Source organism: Heptranchias perlo, chromosome 5 (genome assembly GCF_035084215.1).
Source record: "Heptranchias perlo isolate sHepPer1 chromosome 5, sHepPer1.hap1, whole genome shotgun sequence".
Taxonomy (NCBI): domain Eukaryota; kingdom Metazoa; phylum Chordata; class Chondrichthyes; order Hexanchiformes; family Hexanchidae; genus Heptranchias; species Heptranchias perlo.
Genome location: NC_090329.1, coordinates 49,216,220 through 49,235,289, shown reverse-complemented (window position 1 = coordinate 49,235,289; position 19,070 = coordinate 49,216,220). Strand labels below are relative to the sequence as shown.

The 19,070-nt window shown below is 43.8% G+C and overlaps 1 protein-coding gene across 3 annotated transcripts in view; it reads left to right on the top strand.

Annotated features, from left to right (window-relative positions):
• Positions 1-1,495: 1,495 nt before the first annotated feature.
• Positions 1,496-19,070, top strand: part of dusp23b (dual specificity phosphatase 23b) — a 31,992-nt gene continuing 14,417 nt past the window's right edge. Inside the window, exons 1-2 of one of the 3 annotated variants that reach the window (XM_067984322.1) lie at positions 1,496-1,745; positions 18,581-18,681. The gene's annotated coding sequence lies outside the window, so the exon portion shown is untranslated. Of the gene's footprint in view, positions 1,824-18,580; positions 18,682-19,070 lie in introns of all 3 variants that reach the window. The other 2 variants (XM_067984321.1, XM_067984323.1) reach the window with 2 other exon arrangements.

The following is a 19,070-nucleotide window of genomic DNA, read 5'->3' as shown; positions in this document are numbered from 1 at the left end:
TGCAGCACTCCCTCAGAAATGCACTGAATAGTCAGCCTAGATTATGTGCTTGAGTCTTGTGGTTGATCTTGAACCCACAACCTTCTGACTCAGAGATAAGAGTGCTACCACTGAGCCAGGCTGACATTTAAGATTTCCATACTTGGCATGAATATGGAACTTTAATCACTTTGTTAATTCAGGTAAGAGGGCAGCTTCAAAATCCTTAGCTAAGCAGGATTTTAACTAACGCAGGAAGAGGTTGTGTGAAGTCTGGAGGACAGTATCACCTTCTGCACAATCTAATATTCTGGTATGGAATATGTTGGCAGTATGGAAAACCTCAAAATAAATTATCTACAAAAGGTAGGTTTTGGTTGGCCCATACTGAGGCATGAAAATGAAGCATGTATATGTCAAAAAGATGGGTGGGGGGGGGGGGGTAATTTTAACCACCAAGAACGGGTGAGTTGAGGGCACGGGCAGTGAAAATGGTGGATTTCTGGAGTGGGACCGCATCCCGGCTCCAATACGCCAGTTCCGGGTTTAACCCAGGCGTGTTTGGATGACAGACACCCGGAAGTCCCGCTCTCACTTAAAGCTGGCAGGCTGATACTTAAAGGGGCAATGTACCTCATTGAAATAGTTGAGGTACTTAATTTTTTGTGTATTACAAAAGTAAAACAACTTTAACCTTACCTGTTCAGGTTTCCCATCGCTTCCAATTCACATCAGGTGAAAGCAGGCAGGAAGGGCTGGATCCATGAGGTGAGTGCCTTTATTGCACTGCTTGTGGGCCCGGAGGAGCAAGAGTGCTTCATCCAGGCCCAACAAGCTCAGCTGGCGTGACATGACCCCACAATCGGCCGACAACCCCCCCCAACTGGCGAAACAACACTGCTCGCCACTCCATAGATTTATACTAACCCACAAACTTAGCGCGGTCTTTTCGTCGGCCTCTTCCTCGAATGAGAAGCGGAGAAGAGCCGGGCGTTTGATCAGGCGAAGCTGGAACCCTGGGAGAAGCGGAAGGATCGACCAATCAGATCGCAGCATTTTTGACAGCTGCATTCACTGTCTCTGCAGGCTTAAAACCTTAAACTAAGGAAGTGAAAGGTACAACATTTTAAATCAATGTAAAAACAACTATAGACAGTGAAAAAAAGAGAGGGTAAGAAATAAGAAATAAAGAGACAGAAGGGAAAAGGGAAAAAAAAAAGACATTTTTTAATTTTAAAAAACTTTTAATGACCAAAAGCTATCAAAGTAAAGAGTAATGAGACTCCACATTTTAAAAAGTTAATTTTTGGTTGTTTGGCAGTCATTAAGACTTACTGTTAAAACTTAGTTTAGACCTTGTATTTTTAAGTGTACCTTTTTGGTGGAGTAATTAGTTACTTTCCAGTTGGGCAGATAAGCAAGTTTACACCTTTTCAATGATTTTTCAGATTGCAACTTGAGAGATCACTTTAACTGGAAGCTGTTATATCGCCTGCGAACCACTAGGAGCAAGTTCCGGATTTCCATGTTTCACTGCATATGTGCCAACGCCTGAACTTCCTTCTCATTTCGCCATTAACGGTAGTTATTTCCGCCCCCATGCGTATGCCTCTTTTACCAGCTATTAATATCTATGGTCACGTTGGAGGATGTTGACCTCGATTTTGCCCCGACAGTCTCCTGTGATGTCCTGTAGCAGATCTTCGCTCTGGGACTTGCTCTGCTTGGTTCCTCGGGAGCGTTAATCAATAACCTGATCAAGGGAGGTGAGGTGTAATGAGTGTGTTTACTTTCTGCAGAATGTTTTAAAAGGTGCATGTTTAATCGATGCGATAAGTGAGAAGGTAAATGAACGCATGTTCCTTATTTCTGCAGTTTCCATTAAAGGTTTTAACACTTGCAACTGCATTCATTTGTTTTAATTAAAGCACAGCGAGCCGCTGTGCTTTAATTAAAACTGCTGTTTCCCAGTGCAGAATATAGACGGAGCTTTTTTTTTAAAAGACAAAAGGGCTCGGTCTCTGATTTGGAGCAGGTAAAATTAGTGAGTGACTAAACGATTCGGTCTGCAAGGAGCCCAGGCAACTCAGTAATATTTGTTCGTGTATTTGCTTCTCCCTTGTTCGTCCCGAAAACTTTTGTAGGCCTGAAGGTTTGGAAGGTGGTGGGGGTTAGTGTTGTTTCCTTATTGGATAAATGAACACGAAGACCTGTTGGGATCAGCAGTTTCAGATTTATGCAGATTACTAAGAACGAGGATTTAAGCTTGGAATGTGGCCTGTGGGGCTTTATGGACTGCAAGTTCACAAAGACAAAAAGTTTGTCCTGGTTAATCCTGGTGTATTATTTTAAGAGATAAATCCTACCAAAAGTGCTGGGCGCAGAATTTGCTGGAGTGGACATGTCGTGATGGGCGCCGTGAGTTGGATTTTTTTTCTTCACCCTTCATTTTTGCGCTGCAAATTGCTGGAAGTGTGAATTGATAATTGCGAGGTCAGTGGGACATCTGGGACCATGATGACCGATGGGATCAATAGCCTATCTCCTTAACTAATTAAATTTAAGGATTTGAATGGTTAGCAAAGCTCTGAAGTGGCAGCTTGGACATCTGATTATTTAAACAAAGTTTATTAAAATATTATCATGTTACATGTAAAATTGTGTAGGTCTAAAATTTTTTGCCTATGGAATATGCTACATAAACATATGAATAAGACAGTCTCCAGCCCAGGGTTAAGATTGTTTTTTAATTCATGAAATTCAGGAACCGAAGGCAGCTGCTGCCTACACTTGAAGGCTCAATTCAAAGCATGATGTTACTTGTGGAATCAGCATGGTGATTGTTGGTTACTTATAATTGGAAGCAATGTTTATGGGGTTGTCGCTCAGATTAAACTGACTTGCCCTTTCATGTTGCTGGGCCTTGCCAGGTCAAACATGGGCAAGGAAACTTCCTACTGATTACCAGCTACCGTCCTCACTCAGCTGATGAATCAGCTGAGTGCACTGGATACAGCAAAGGCTATGGGCCCTGACAACATCCCAGCTGTAGTGCTGAAGACTTGTGCTCCAGAACTAGCTGCGCCTCTAGCCAAGCTGTTCCAGTACAGCTACAACACTGGCATCTACCCGACAATGTGGAAAATTGCCCAGGTATGTCCTGTCCACAAAAAGCAGGACAAATCCAATCCGGCCAATTACCGCCCCATCAGTCTACTCTCAATCATCAGCAAAGTGATGGAAGGTGTCGTCGACAGTGCTATCAAGCGGCACTTACTCACCAATAACCTGCTCACCGATGCTCAGTTTGGGTTCCGCCAGGACCACTCGGCTCCAGACCTCATTACAGCCTTGGTCCAAACATGGACAAAAGAGCTGAATTCCAGAGGTGAGGTGAGAGTGACTGCCCTTGACATCAAGGCAGCATTTGACCGAGTGTGACACCAAGGAGCCCTCGTAAAATTGAAGTCAATGGGAATCAGGGGGAAAACTCTCCAGTGGCTGGAGTCATACCTAGCACATAGGAAGATGGTCGTGGTTGTTGGAGGTCAATCATCTCAGCCCCAAGGCATTGCTGCAGGAGTTCCTCAGGGCAGTGTCCTAGGCCCAACCATCTTCAGCTGCTTCATCAATGACCTTCCCTCCATCATAAGGTCAGAAATGGGGATGTTCGCTGATGACTGCACAGTGTTCAGTTCCATTCGCAACCCCTCAGATAATGAAGCAGTCCGAGCCCGCATGCAGCAAGACCTGGACAACATCCAGGCTTGGGCTGATAAGTGGCAAGTAACATTCGCGCCAGATAAGTGCCAGGCAATGACCATCTCCAACAAGAGAGAGTCTAACCACCTCCCCTTGACATTCAATGGCATTACCATCGCCGAATCCCCCACCATCAACATCCTGGGGGTCACCATTGACCAGAAACTTAACTGGACCAGCCATATAAATACTGTGGCTACGAGAGCAGGTCAGAGGCTGGGTATTCTGCGGCGAGTGACTCACCTCCTGACTCCCCAAAGCCTTTCCACCATCTACAAGGCACAAGTCAGGAGTGTGATGGAATACTCTCCACTTGCCTGGATGAGTGCAGCTCCAACAACACTCAAGAAGCTCGACACCATCCAAGATAAAGCAGCCCGCTTGATTGGCACCCCATCCACCACCCTAAACATTCACTCCCTTCACCACCGGCGCACTGTGGCTGCAGTGTGCACCATCCACAGGATGCACGGCAGCAACTCGCCAAGGCTTCTTCGACAGCACCTCCCAAACCCGCGACCTCTACCACCTAGAAGGACAAGGGCAGCAGGCGCATGGGAACAACACCACCTGCACGTTCCCCTCCAAGTCACACACCATCCCGACTTGGAAATATATCGCCGTTCCTTCATTGTCGCTGGGTCAAAATCCTGGAACTCCCTTCCTAACAGCACTGTGGGAGAACCGTCACCACACGGACTGCAGCGGTTCAAGAAGGCGGCTCACCACCACCTTCTCGAGGGCAATTAGGGATGGGCAATAAATGCCGGCCTTGCCAGCGACGCCCACATCCCGTGAACAAATAAAAAAAAAAGAAGTCCTCCTCCATGTTGAGCACCACTTGGAGGAAGCACTGAGGATAGCAAGGACACAAAATGTACTCTGGGTGGGGGACTTCAATGTCCATCACCAAGAGTGGCTCTGTAGCACCACTACTGGCCGAGTCCTGAAGGACATAGCTGCCAGACTGGTCCTGCGGCAGGTGGTGAGCGAACCAACACAAGGGGAAAAACTGACTTGACCTCGTCCTCACTAATCTACCTGTCGCAAATGCATCTGTCCATGACAGTATTGGTAGGAGTGACCACCGCACAGTCCCCGTGGAGACGAAGTCCCATCTTCGCACTGAGGACACCATCCAACGTGTTGTGTGGCACTACCACCGTGCTAAATGGGATAGATTCAGAACAGATCCAGCAGCTCAAAACTGGGCATCCATGAGGCACTGTGGGCCATCAGCAGCAGCAGCAGCAGAATTGTATTCCAGCACAATTTGTAACATCATGACCTGGCATATTCCTCACTCTACCATTACCAACAAGCCAGGGGATCAACCCTGGTTCAATGAGGAGTGTAGAAGAGCATGCCAGGAGCAGCACCAGGCGTACCTAAAAATGAGGTGCCAACCTGGTGAAGCTACAACTCAGGACTACATGCATGCTAAATGGCGGAAGCAACATGCTATAGACAGAGCTAAGTGATTCTACAACCAACGGATCAGATCGAAGCTATGCAGTCCTGCCACATCCAGTCGTGAATGATGGTGGACAATTAAACAACTAACGGGAGGAGGAGGCTCGATAAACATCCCCATCCTCAATGATGGCGGAGTCCAGCACGTGAGTGCAAAAGACAAGGCTGAAGCGTTTGCAACCAACTTCAGCCAGAAGTGCTGAGTGGATGATCCATCTCGGCTTCCTCCCGATATCCCCACCATCACAGAAGCCAGTCTTCAGCCAATTCAATTCACTCCACGTGATATCAAGAAATGGCTGAGTGCATTGGATATAGCAAAGGCTATGGACCACGACAACATCCCAGCTGCAGTGCTGAAGTCTTGTGCTCCAGAACTAGTTGCGCCTCGAGCCAAGCTGTTCCAGTACAGCGACAACACTGGCATCTACCGGACAAAATGGAAAATTGCCCAGGTATGTCCTGTCCACAAAAAGCAGGAAAAATCCAATCCGGCCAATTACCGCCCCATCAGTCCACTCTCAATCATCAGCAAAGTGATAGCACTGTCGACGACACCATCCATCAAGCAGCACTTACTCACCAATAACCTGCTCACCAATGCTCAGTTTGGGTTCCGCCAGGACCACTCGGCTCCAGACCTCATTACAGCCTTGGTCCAAACATGGACAAAAAAGCTGAATTCCAGAGGTGAGATGAGAGTGACTGCCCTTGACATCAGGGCAGCATTTGACCGACTGTGGCACCAAGGAGCCCTCGTAAAATTGAAGTCAATGGGAATCAGGGGGAAAACTCTCCAGTGGCTGGAGTCATACCTAGCACAAAGGAAGATGGTAGTGGTTGTTGGAGGCCAATCATCTTAGCCCCAGGGCATTGTTGCAGGAGTTCCTCAGGACAGTGTCCTAGACCCAACCGTCTTCAGCTGCTTCATCAATAACCTTCCCTCCATCATAAGGTCAGAAATGGGGATGTTCGCTGATGATTGCACAGTGTTCAGTTCCATTCGCAATCCCTCAAATAATGAAGCAATCCGAGCCCGCATGCAGCAGGACCTGGACAACATCCAGGCTTGGGCTCATAAGTGGCAAGTAACATTCGTGCCAGGCAATGACCACCTCCCCTTGACATTCAACGGCATTTCCATCGCCGAATCGCCCACCATCAACATCCTGGGGATCACCATTGACCAGAAACTTAACTGAACCAGCCGTATAAATACTGTGGCTACGAGAGCAGGTCAGAGGCTGGGTCTTCTGCGGCAAGTGACTCACCTCCTGACTCTCCAAAGCCATTCCACCATCCACAAGGCACAAGTCAGGAGTGTGATGGAATACTCTCCACTTGCCTGGATGAGTGCAGCTCCAACAACACTCAAGAAGCTCGACACCATCCAGGACAAAGCAGTCCGCTTGATTGGCACCCCATCCACCACCCTAAACATTCACTCCCTTTACCACCGGTGCACAGTGGCTGCAGTGTGTACCATCCACAGGATGCACTGCAGCAACTCGCCAAGGGTTCTTCGACAGCATCTCCCAAACCCGCGACCTCTACCACCTAGAAGGACAAGGTGAGCAGGCATGTGGGAACAACACCATCTGCACGTTTTCCCCCCCCCCCCCAAGAAACGCACCATCCCGCCTTGGAAATATATCGCCGTTCCTTCATCGTCGCTGGGTCAAAATCCTGGAACTCCCTTCCTAACAGCACTGTGGGAGAACCGTCACCACACGGACGGCGGCGGTTCAAAAAGGCGGCTCACCACCACCTTCTCCAAGGCAATTCGGGATGGGCAATAAATGCTGGCCTTGCCAGCGACGCCCACATTCTATGATCAAATATTAAAAAAATGTATTCCCTAAGCTCTAGTGGACCCACATACCATGAGGAGAGGGTTGAGGGACCGGGGGAGGGCAAACTGTTAAATCCTGGCGAGCTGAAATGAATTTAGCATTGACTTTACTCCCAGCCAGAATCCACAACAAATCAAATTTGATTATCTTGCTCTCTACTGGTGAGAAACATTTCTTGCTTTACCAGCCAGTTACTAGCCCGCATATTCTCTCCGGCAACATTCGCGTCCAGTAAAGCACTTTCCAATCTGTGCTCTCCTTCCTTTCAGTCCTATCATTTAATTGTATACCCTAATGCATTTTTCTCTGCGAAGGATTTACTTCCTTTTATAATTTCCCCAGTTTAACACGCATCCTGGTTGCATGCTTTTTGTGGCATGTGCAGAATTAATTGCTAACTGGTTTTAAAGTGGAAGGCCATTGGAAACAAAAATCACCCCAATAACGGTCCTTATGCCGTGAAATTGCAATCCTAATTTTCTGTGGTGAGCTTAATTCGTATTCACAGTGCAAATGCAGCAATTTTTTGACACTCCTGGGGAGATTGACTGCGAACTCCGGTTTTTGCGAGGCTAATGGCAGAGCGGCACACCACAAATTGCTGGGTTTTTTCGCATTAATAACGGAGATCTCCGTGAACTCGCTGTTATTTTTGCAGCAAATTCTGGGTCCTTGTTTGCGTAGGATGCTGCTGGTAGGCAGCTCGGCCTATATAAGCACATACAAAAATGTATGTATATGAATTGAATAACAAATATAAAAGAATGTGATTTAGTAACAAAATATTTTTGGAGTACATTATGTAAATTTATATACAGAAAAATAAATTATAATGTAAATTTGAAAGATTTAGACAGAAGGAAATAGGTACAAGATGGTGTAATTTCCTAATGGACTTTTAAATCTCGCTTAAATCATGAATTTAGCTTCCTGATGCAATCTTAAATGTTGGAACGTGTTAACTATTCATTCTTTTTAATAATACAATTTGCAGTTACTATACAAAAGCAATATAAGAGTGCAAGGTTCAAACAGTAAGACTTAGTTTATTGATCCAAAATGTTTCCTTACCACACTTTTTTTAAATGAACATTTTTTTTGTATAAATCATAGAATTATACAGCACAGAAAGAGGCCATTCAGCCCATCATGTTTGTGCCAGCTCTTTGGAAGAGCTATCCAGTTAGTCACACTCCCCTGCTCTTACCCATAGCCTTACAAATTTCTTCTTTTCAGGTATATATCCAATTCCCTTTTGAAAGTTACTACTGAATCTGCCTCCACCACCCTTTTAGAAAATGCATTCCAGATCGTAACAACTTGGTGGGTTTAAAAAAAAATCTCCTTATTTCCCCCTTGGATTTTTTGCCAATTATCTTAAATCTGTGTCCTCTGGTTACCAACCCTCCTTCCAGCAGAAACCGTTTCTCCCTATCAAGACTCCATTATATAGTCATATAATTTTTTTTGTGCTCATCACTGATTTTGGTACTGAAACTCTTCCCATTTCGGGCACCCAGTAACAGCATCGAGCACTCTCGGGTCAGCTAAATTCATAGTAATGCTCCATCTACTATGCCCTACGACATTTCTCCAGCTGAATCCCAGAAGAGCTCCTACTCAATAGAGAATTTGCTTGCGCAATGAGATTTGATGGAATGGAATGCCTCTGCACATCCCTCACTTATGTGCTTCTTGTGTTACATTTAATACAAAGTAGAATTAGATTCAGCCTTGGGTCAGCGATAGCACTCTTGCTTTTGAGGCAGAAGGTTGTGGATTCAAGCCCCACTCCGGAGACTTGAACACGTAATCTAAGCTGACACTTCAGTCTAGTACTGAGGGAGTGCTGCACTGTCGGATGATCTGTCTTTTAGAAGAGACATTAAATCAATGTCCTGTCCTGTCAGGTGGTTATAACAAAAATTCCATGGCACAATTCAAAGAAGAGCAGGGGTGTTCTCCTGGTGCCCTGGCAAATATTTATCCCTTAACATCACTGAAACAGATTATCTGGTCGTTAAACTTATTGCTGTATGTGGGACCTTGCATGCATAAATTGGCTGCTCCATTTCCCGACATTACAACGGTGACTACACTTCAAAAGTCCTTCATCACTTGTGAAGTGCTTTGGGGCGTCATGAGGTCATGTTAAGTGCTTTTTAGATGTAAGTATTTTTTTTCTTACTATCTTTTTCTGGCTATTCAAAGATATAATTGGTAGTGCTTTAGGTTTTAGCCTGGTGTGATAGGATGAAAAACAGCTCATTTTTTGGAATGAAAGGCATTTTCATTTTTTGTGGATCAGTGGATTGTACTCTCTTTAGCAAACCTTTCCTTATTGTGCTTTTCTAAATCAGCTTAAATATTTTATATGCATGACCAAGGATTACAATCACCACAATGACAGATGAAAAATCATTCCAAGATTGGTGGATGAACTTTAGCCTCGAATTTGTCAATAGACAACTGGTGACTTTGTTAATGGTTTCTCTGCATCATATTACTACTCCTGCTAAAAATGAAATTACTCTGCATAACTTGGTAGTAATCAGGTAGTCTTTGACTCATTTAAAGCTAGTTTAATGGTGCATAAGGACATTGTGTGATTACTCTGTAAGGCTTATTACTGTAGATAAGCACTGGTTGTAAAGCAACGCTCCCCTCTTATACAACTATTGTAATGTTTAAGTTAGATTTATTTATTCCTGTTTGGTATTTACGATGTAACTTTGAAAAATACATTTGATTTTAAAAAATAATTTTATATGCTGGAGAAGTACAACTCAAATATAGATATGACTGACTTTTTTCCAACTCATTTCAGTGACCGTGTGTACTCCTCACCTACTCCAGCTATCCTCTTTGTCACAGTGTACCTCTGCATCAAATCAATAGATGAGTAAGATCGTTGACCCATTTTCATATTTTCTCTCTCTCTCTCTCTCTCTCTCTCTCTCTCTCTCTCTCTCATTCCAACCCTCCCCACTCCTTAATGCTGCATCTAGTTGTTTCTTAAGTGATTCCAGGATTTTTGCCACCCATCACTGCCCAGAGGAGTCCATTCCAAGTTATCATTTACTAGTTTGAACCTGTGTCCTCATGTTCGGCTCCCACAGTTTAATTTGAAATCGTATTCCAGATTAACCTTTTCCATACCATTTACTATCTTCTATACCTTCCACATGTCGCTGAAGAAACCTTGCTCTAACTCCTCCGCAGCCTCTGTTGACAGACTGCCCGTTATCCAGTTGTGCAATACCCACAATTTCCTGCAGCTAAACATTGGGAAGACCAAAGCCATCACCTTCGACCCTGGCACAAACTCCATACCCATGCCACTTATTCCATCCTTTCCCTGGCTACTGTCAGAAGCTGAACCAGACTTCGCCACTTTGGCATCCTTTTTGATCCTGAGTTGAGTTTCCAACACCAAATTCTCCATCACAAAGACTACCTACTTCCACCTCCATAACATCATCTGTCTCCGTCTCTGACTTAGCCCATCTGCTGATGAAACCCTTATCCATTCCTTTTGGCATCTCCAGATTAAACTATTCCAATTCTCTTCTGGCCAGCGTCCACCCTCCATAACTCTGCTGCCCAGATCCTATCTCGCACCAAATCCCACTCACCCATCGTACCTGTCGTTTTTGACATACATTGATTCCCGGACCTCCAATATCTCCAGTTTAAAATTCTTATGCTTGTGTTTAAATCCTTTTGTTGCCTTACACCTCTCTATCTCCTCATGCCTTACAAACCCCCAGCCCACAACGCTCCATTGCTCTGACTCTGGTCTCTTATGCATCCCCCTGTCCCTTCACATCAACTTTGGTGGCTATGCCTTCAGCCGCCTAAACGTCACACTCTGGAATTCTCTCCCTAAACCTTTCTGCTTCTTCACGTCCCTCTTTTTAAAGATGCTGTTTAAACCCACCTCTTCAACTGAGCCTTTGGACACCTTTCCTACTGTCTGCTTCTTTGATTCAGCATTCATTTTTTTTCCTTATGCCTCAGTGGATTTACTTGAGGGAAAATCTACATGATTATTTCAAGTAAAAATGTAACTTTTTATCAGTTTACAAATTAGTATTGTGTAAATAATTTGTGTTACTTTTCTATATTGCATTTTAACACAATCTTCAAATTTTTGTAATTAGGAACAAGAGTAGGCCATTCAGCCCCTTGTGCCTGCTCCGCCATTTGATAAGATCATGGCTGATCTGTGATCTAACTCCATATACCTGCCTTTGGCCCATATCCCTTAATACCTTTGGTTGCCAAAAAGCTATCTATCTCAGATTTAAATTTAGCAATTGAGCTAGTATCAATTGCCATTTGCAGAAGAGAGATCCAAGCTTCTAACACCCTTTGTGTGTAGAAATGTTTTCTAATCTCACTCCTGAAAGGTCTGGCTCTAATTTTTAGACTGTGTCCCCTAGTGCTAGAATCCCTAACCAGCGGAAATAGTTTATCTCGATCCACTCTATCTGTCCCCCTTAATATCTTATCAACTTCGATCAGATCACCCCTTAACCTTCGAAACTCTAGAGAATACAACCCCAATTTGTGTAATCTCTCCTCGTAACCTTAACCCTTGAAGTCCGGGTATCATTCTAGTAAACCTACGCTGCACTCCCTCCAAGGCCAGTATGTCCTTCCGAAGGTGCAGTGCCCAGGACTGCTCACAGTACTCCAGGTGCAGTCTAACCAGGGTTTTGTATAGCTGCAGCATAACTTCTGCCCCCTTGTACTCTAGTCCTCTCGATATAAAGGCCAGCATTCCATTAGCCTAATTGATTATTTTCTGCACCTGTTCATGACACTTCAATGATCTATGTACCTGAACCCCCAAGTCCCTTTGGACATCCACTGTTTTTAACTTTTTACCATTTAGAAAGTACCCTGTTCTATCCTTTTTTGATCCAAAGTGGTTGACCTCACATTTGCCTACATTGAATTCCATTTGCCACAGTTTTGCCCATTCACCTAATCTATCAATATCCCTTTGTAATTTTATGTTTTCATCTACACTGCTTACAATGCCACCAATCTTTGTGTCATCGGCAAACTTAGATATGAGGCTTTCTATGCCTTCATCTAAGTCTTTAATAAATATTGTGAATAATTGAGGCCCCAAGACAGATCCCTGCGGGACTCCACTAGTCACATCCTGCCAATGTGAGTACCTACCAATTATCCTCACTCTCTGTCGCCTTTCGCTCAGCCAACTTCCTAACCAAGTCCATGGGCTTCTATCTTAGCTAACAGTCTCTTATGTGGTACTTTATCAAATGCCTTCTGGAAGTCCATATAAATAACATCTATTGACATTCCCCTGTCCACTACTTTCGTCACCTCTTCAAAATTCAGTCAGGTTTGTCAGGCACGACCTACCTTTCACAAATCCATGCTGGCTCTCTCTGATTAACTGGAAATTTTCGAGATGTTCAGTCACCCTATCCTTAATTATAGACTCTAGCATTTTCACCACAACAGATGTTAGGCTAACTGGTCTGTAATTCCCTGGTTTCCCTCTCTCTCCTTTCTTAAAAAGCAGAGTAACGTGCAATTTTCCAATCTAGAGGGACAGTTCCTGAATCTAGAAAACTTTGAAAGATTATAGTTAGGGCATCTGCATTATGCTCACCTACTTCCTTTAAAACCCTGGGATGGAAACCATCTGGTCCTGGGGATTTGTCACTCTTTAGTGCTGTTATTTTCTTCATTACTGTTGCTTTACTTATGTTAATTTTATTGAATCCCTGTCCCCGATTCAATATTAGTTTTCTTGGGATTTCCGGCATGCTATCCTCTTTTTCTCCTGACGCAAAGTAATTATTCAACATGTCTGCCATTTCCCCATTGTCAATGACAATATCCGCACTTTCAGTTTGTAAGGGGCCAACACTGCTCCTGACCACCCTCTTTTTCCTAATATAACTATAAAAGTTCTTATTGGTTTTGATATCCCTTGCAAGTTTCTGTTCGTACTCTCTTTTTTGTAGCTCTTACTATTTGTTTTGTGACCCTTTGTTGTTCTTTGTATCTTTCCCATTCGCCAGGATCTGTGCCATTTTTGCCTTTTTGTATGCCCTTTCCTTATGTCTTATACTGTCCCTTATCTCTTTAGTTGTCAATGGCTTTTTTTTTTGGCAAGTAGAGTTCTTGCCCCTCAGGGGTATCAACCTGTGGAATTCTCTACCACAGAAGGCAGTGGAGGCCAATCATTAGATGTTGTCAAAAAGGGATCAAGGGATATGGGGAAAAAGCAGGAACAGGGTACTGAGTTAGACGATCAGCCATGATCATTTTGAATGGCGGAGCAGGCCCTAAGTTCTGTATGTTTCTTTAAACATTTCCCACTGATCATCAGTCGTTTTACCCATTAACAGATTTGCCCAGTTTACTGATTCACTTTTTTCCCTTTCAAACATTACCTTGAACTCGATCATGTTATGATCGCTATTGGATAGCTGTTCATTAAATCTGGTTCGTTACTCATTACTAAATCTAGTATGGCTTGCCCCCTTGTTGCCTCTAGGACATACTGCTGTAGAAAACTATCCCGGATACACTCAAGAAATTCACTACCTTTCTGACAGTTGCTAGTCTGCTTTTCCCAATCTATGTGAAACATAGAAACATAGAAAATAGGAGCAAGAATAGGCTATTCGGCCCTTAGGGCCTGCTCCGCCATTCAAAATGATCATGGCTGATCGTCTAACTCAGTACCCTGTTCCTGCTTTTTCCCCATATCCCTTGATCCCTTTTTGACAACATCTAATGATTGGCCTCCACTGCCTTCTGTGGTAGAGAATTCCACAGGTTGATCACCCTCTGAGTGAAGAAATTTCTCCTCATTTCTGTTCTAAATGGCATACCCCATATCCTGAGACTGTGACCCCTGGTTCTGGACTCCCCAGCCATCAGGACCATCCTCCCTGCATCTAGTCTGTCTAATCCTGTTAGATTTTTATATCTTTAGATGAGATCACCTCTCATTCTTCTAAACTCTAGTGAATATAGGCCTAGTCGACCCAATCTCTCCTCATACATCAGTCCTGCCATCCCAGGAATCAGTTTAGTAAACCTTTGTTGCACTCCCTCCATGGCAAGGAATCCTTACTCCGATAAGGAGACCAAAACTGCACACAATACTCCAGATGTGGTCTCACCAAGGCCCTGTATAACTGCAGTAAGACATCCCTGCTCCTGTACTCAAATCCTCTTGCAATGAAGGCCAACATACCATTCTCCTTCCTATCTGCTTGCTGCACCTGAATGCTCGCTTTCAGCGACTGGTGTACAAGGACACCCAGGTCTCGTAGCACCTCCCCTTTTCCCAATCTATCATCATTCAGATAATCTGCCTTTCTGTTTTTACATCCAAAGTGGATAACCTCACTTTTATCCACGTTATACAGCATCTGCCATGTTCTTGCCCACTCACCCAACTTGTCTAAATCACATTGGAGCCTCTTTGCATCCTCCTCACAGCTCACATTCCACCCCAGCTTTGTGTCGTTTGCAAACTTGGAAATGTTACATTTAGTTCCCTTATCCAAATCATTGATATCTATTGTGAATAGCTGGGGCCCAAGCAAAGATCCCTGCGGTACCCCACTAGTCACTGCCTGTCACCCGGAAAAAGACCCGTTTATTCCTACTCTCTGTTTCCTGTCTGTCAACCAATTCTCAATCCATGCCAGTATATTCCCCCCCCACCCCCCCAAATGCCATGTGCTTTAATTTGCACACTAACCTCTTGTGTGGGACCTTATCAAAAGCCTTCTGAAAATCCAAATACACCACATCCATTGGTTCTCCCCTATCCTACTAGTTACATCCTCAAAAAAACTCCAGTAGATTTGTTAAGCATGATTTCCCTTTCATAAACCCATGCTGACTTTGTCCAATCCCATTAACGCCCTCCAAGTGTTCCCCACTACTGATGTTAGGCTAACTGGTCTGTAATTCCCTGTTTTTTCTCTCTCTTTTAAATAGTGGGGTTACATTTGCCACCCTCCAATCTCTAGGAACTGTTCCAGAGTCTGTAGAATTTTGGAAGATGATCACCAATGCATCCACTATTTCCAGGGCCACTTCCTTTAGTACTCTAGGATGTGAAGGTTAAAGTCCCCCATTAAGACCACTATGCCTTTGTTACATGCTTGTCTAATCTCTGTATTTATACAATTTAGCACTTCAGGGCTGCTGCCAGGGGTCCTACACACAACTCCCACTATAGTCTTAGATCCTTCCCGATTTCTCAATTTAACCCATAATGTCTCTGTTGGCTGCTTACCTCTCGTTATATCCTCCTTTATCATTGAAGTGATTTCATCTCTAATCACTAAGGCTACTCCTCCCCCTCTTCCATTTTCCCTATGTCTCCTGTAGACCTTTATAACCTGGTATATTTAGTTCCCAATCCTGACCATCCTGCAGCCATGTCTCAGTAATAGCTATCATGTCCTACCCTCCAATTTGAATTTGTGCCTGTAGTTAATTTAATTTATTCCTTATACTCCGTATGTTTGTATATAGAACTCGTAGTTGGGCCACACACCCTAGCCTGTCCTTCAGCTTTGATGCTGGGTTAATCGCTTTACACCTTCTAGTTTTCACTTTATCTGCAGTGCCTAAAGTACACACTCTTTCTGCTGCTCTACGCTTTTCCCTTTCACTTGTTCTTGAACAACTATTTGTACTATTTATATTGTAAATTTCCCCTGGGTCCTCCCCTCTCTTGCTGCTTTCAACTTTACTCTCTTCTGACTTCCTGCTTATGTTCCCATCCCTCTGCCACTCTAGTTTAAACCCTCCCCAACAGCAGTAGCAAACCCCCCTGCAAGGATATTAGTCGCGGATTTGTTGAGGTGCAACCCGTCTGGCTTGTACAGGTCCCACCTTCCCCAGAATTGGTCCCAATTCCTCAGGAATCTAAATCCCTCCCTCCTGCACCAACCCTCCAGCCACGCATTCATCTGGTCTATTCTCCTATTCCTATACTCACTAGCACGTGGCACTGGGAGTAATCCTGAGATTACTACCCTTGAGGCCCTGCTTTTTAACTTATTTCCTAACTCCTTATATTCTGCTTGCAGGACCTCATCTCTCTTACCTATGTCGTTGGTACTGATATGTGCCACAACCTCTGGCTGTTCACCCTCCCCCTTCAGAATGTCCTGCAGCGCTCGGTGACATCCATGACCCTGGCACCAGGGAGGCAACATACCATCCTGGAATCACATTTGCGGCCGCAGAAACGCCTGTCTGCTCCCCTAACTATAGAATCCTCTATCACAATTGCTGTCTCGACCTTTCTCCTCCCCGCCCCCGTACAGCTGAGCCACCCATGGTGCTCTGGTCTTGGCTCTGGCTGCACTCCCCAGAGGAACCCTCTTCCCCCACCAGTACCCAGAACTCAATACTGGTTGGAGGGTGAGATGCCCTCAGGGGACTCCTGCACTACCTGCCTGGTCCTCTTTTGTCTGTCTGGCAGTCACCCAGTCCCTCTCTGCCTGCACTCTCTTAATTGACCACCTCCTGAATCATGCTATCCACAAAACTCTTAGCCTCACGGATGCACTGCAGTGACACCAGCTGCTGCTTAAGGTCCGAAACCCAGAGCTCGAGCTCCACCAGCTGACAACACTTCCTGCATATGTGGTTGTCCAGGACACGGGAAGCGTCCTGGAGTTCCCACATGGCACAGGTCGTGCATTCCACAGGTCTGAGCTGCCCTGCTGTGCCTTAATTTATTAGATTAACTTAAACCAAGCAAAAACAAATTAAGCCTTAAATACGGTTATTTTTGGTTTTGTTACTCTAGTTAAGTAGTTTAAGTTTTTAATTTTAATGTTCTACCAGTACTTTTACGTTTCTAGCTTTTAATTAAATTTTACCCAATTCCCTAACTCAGAGGAAAAAAAAACTGTAATACTCACCAGCCAATCACCTACCTGCTGACCTGTGACTAATTAATTTCATTATCTTCCATTTGTCCACATTCGAGGGAAATCTGAAGACCGATTTGGTGGGAGAGTTTTGGGAAGCAGATAGGACCAGCATTCTCATCTCTTCCCCCAACATCTGGAGTTAAAATCTTAAATTAATTCAGTCCTTGCATTTGTACGGAGCATAGTGAATGTTATGTAGGTAAATGCAGCAGCAATGTCCTACGAACGGTAGTGAGGTGAATGACTAGTTAATCTTTTTTTGATGGTATTAGTTGAGGGAGGAATGCTAGTCAGGATGTTAGGAGAACTTTCTGTTCCTTTAATATAAAGCAGAACCACAGAACAAGCAAATGAGACTGCAGTTTAACATTTTACTGGAGTGACACTTTCAATAATACAGCACACTTAATCAAAGCTGACACAGTGCAATGCTGAAGAACCAATAACTGCCTAACCTAGATTTGAGTGCTAGCAAATGAGTCAGATGAAAAAATTGCAATGATGTTGCATGCAAAGCTGAAAAATAGTTAAATTTTCTAACTGTAACCCTCTCATAAATGGTACACGCGGGGAAGCAAAGGACTTGCATGTGGCATTCGTATGCAACAGCAACTTGCAATTATATATTGAGATACTGTGGAGTATATTTTTCTTACGGTGTAAACAGTTATGACAGCAGTGCAGTGCACAAACTGGTAAAGAAAAAGCTATCTTTTTGTAAATTGCTTTAAAATGTATTTTCACCTAAACATGATTATAAGCCACATTGAGAGTTTATTAACCACTTATTAATGTTGGAAATATACTTGTTGAACTTATGTTTTACATTGAAAGAGTTGATGCTTTTATCAACATAGAAACAATTCGAAGTAGGAAATATTCTCATCTAGTCAAGCCTCACATTAATTTCAGCACAGCTGAAGTGTTTCAAGTTCCAGAAAATTGGGGCAGAACTTGCTCTCGCAATAACGGAGGAGCTCAACTGTGCGACCTGTTTTTAATGGTGAATTGAAGGAGCAAGTTCCTGCGTTTGCACATGCACAATAAAACGCAGAAATTGTGAACTTGCTCCGATTGGTTCACAGACAATTTGACAGCTTTGAATTAAAGGGCCATCGTATGCTGAAATCAGAGAAATGATTGAAAAATCGCAAACTTGCTTATCCGCCCAGCTGGAAAGTAACTAATTACACCACCAAACAAATACGGTTAACAATACCAGGTCCAAACTGAGCTTTAAAAGTGAGGTTAGTCTTAATGACTGCTAAACAACTAAAAATTAAATTTTAAAAATGTGGAATCTCATCTTACTTATTTTAATAGTTTTTCGTCATTTTTTAAAAAAATATTTTTTTTTACTTTTTCCTTCTATCTCTCTTAATTTAATTCAATTATTTCTTTTGGCTTTTTATTTAAAAAATGTTAAATTTTTATTTACAGTGAGTTCCAGAATACTAACTTTAAATGTATGAAGTTTGCTTGCCTGCTTGTGGGCGTGACTTCTCTTCCTGACAGATTTTGTGGGTGTGTCTTCTATCCTCACAGATTGTTCCATGTGCATCAACTCACGCTGCTCAGAGGCTGAGCTGATAGCACACAATTTTTTTAAAGTTCAACATCAAGCAAGTCGACCCACAGAGCCCGCAGTAAGTATATTCATTAATTTAATTCACAGGAGCTGTGGCAAGTGCTGCCAGGCCCCTCTGCAGAAGTTCTGGCCCGTTATTTTACTAAACTATTGTGACATAAGAAGCAGGAGTAGGCCAAACGGCCCCTCGAGCCTGTTCCACCATTCACTCAGATCATGGTTGATCTTCAACCTCAACTCCACTTTCCTGCCTGATCCCCATATCCCTTGATTCCCCTAGCATCCAAAAATCAATCTATCTCAGCCTTGAATATACTCAATGACTCAGCATCCACAGCCCTCTGGAATTCTCTACCCCAAAGATTCACAACCCTTTGAGTGAAGATATTCCTCCTCATCTCATTAAATGGCCGACCCCTTATCCTGCGACTATGCCGTCTAGTTCTA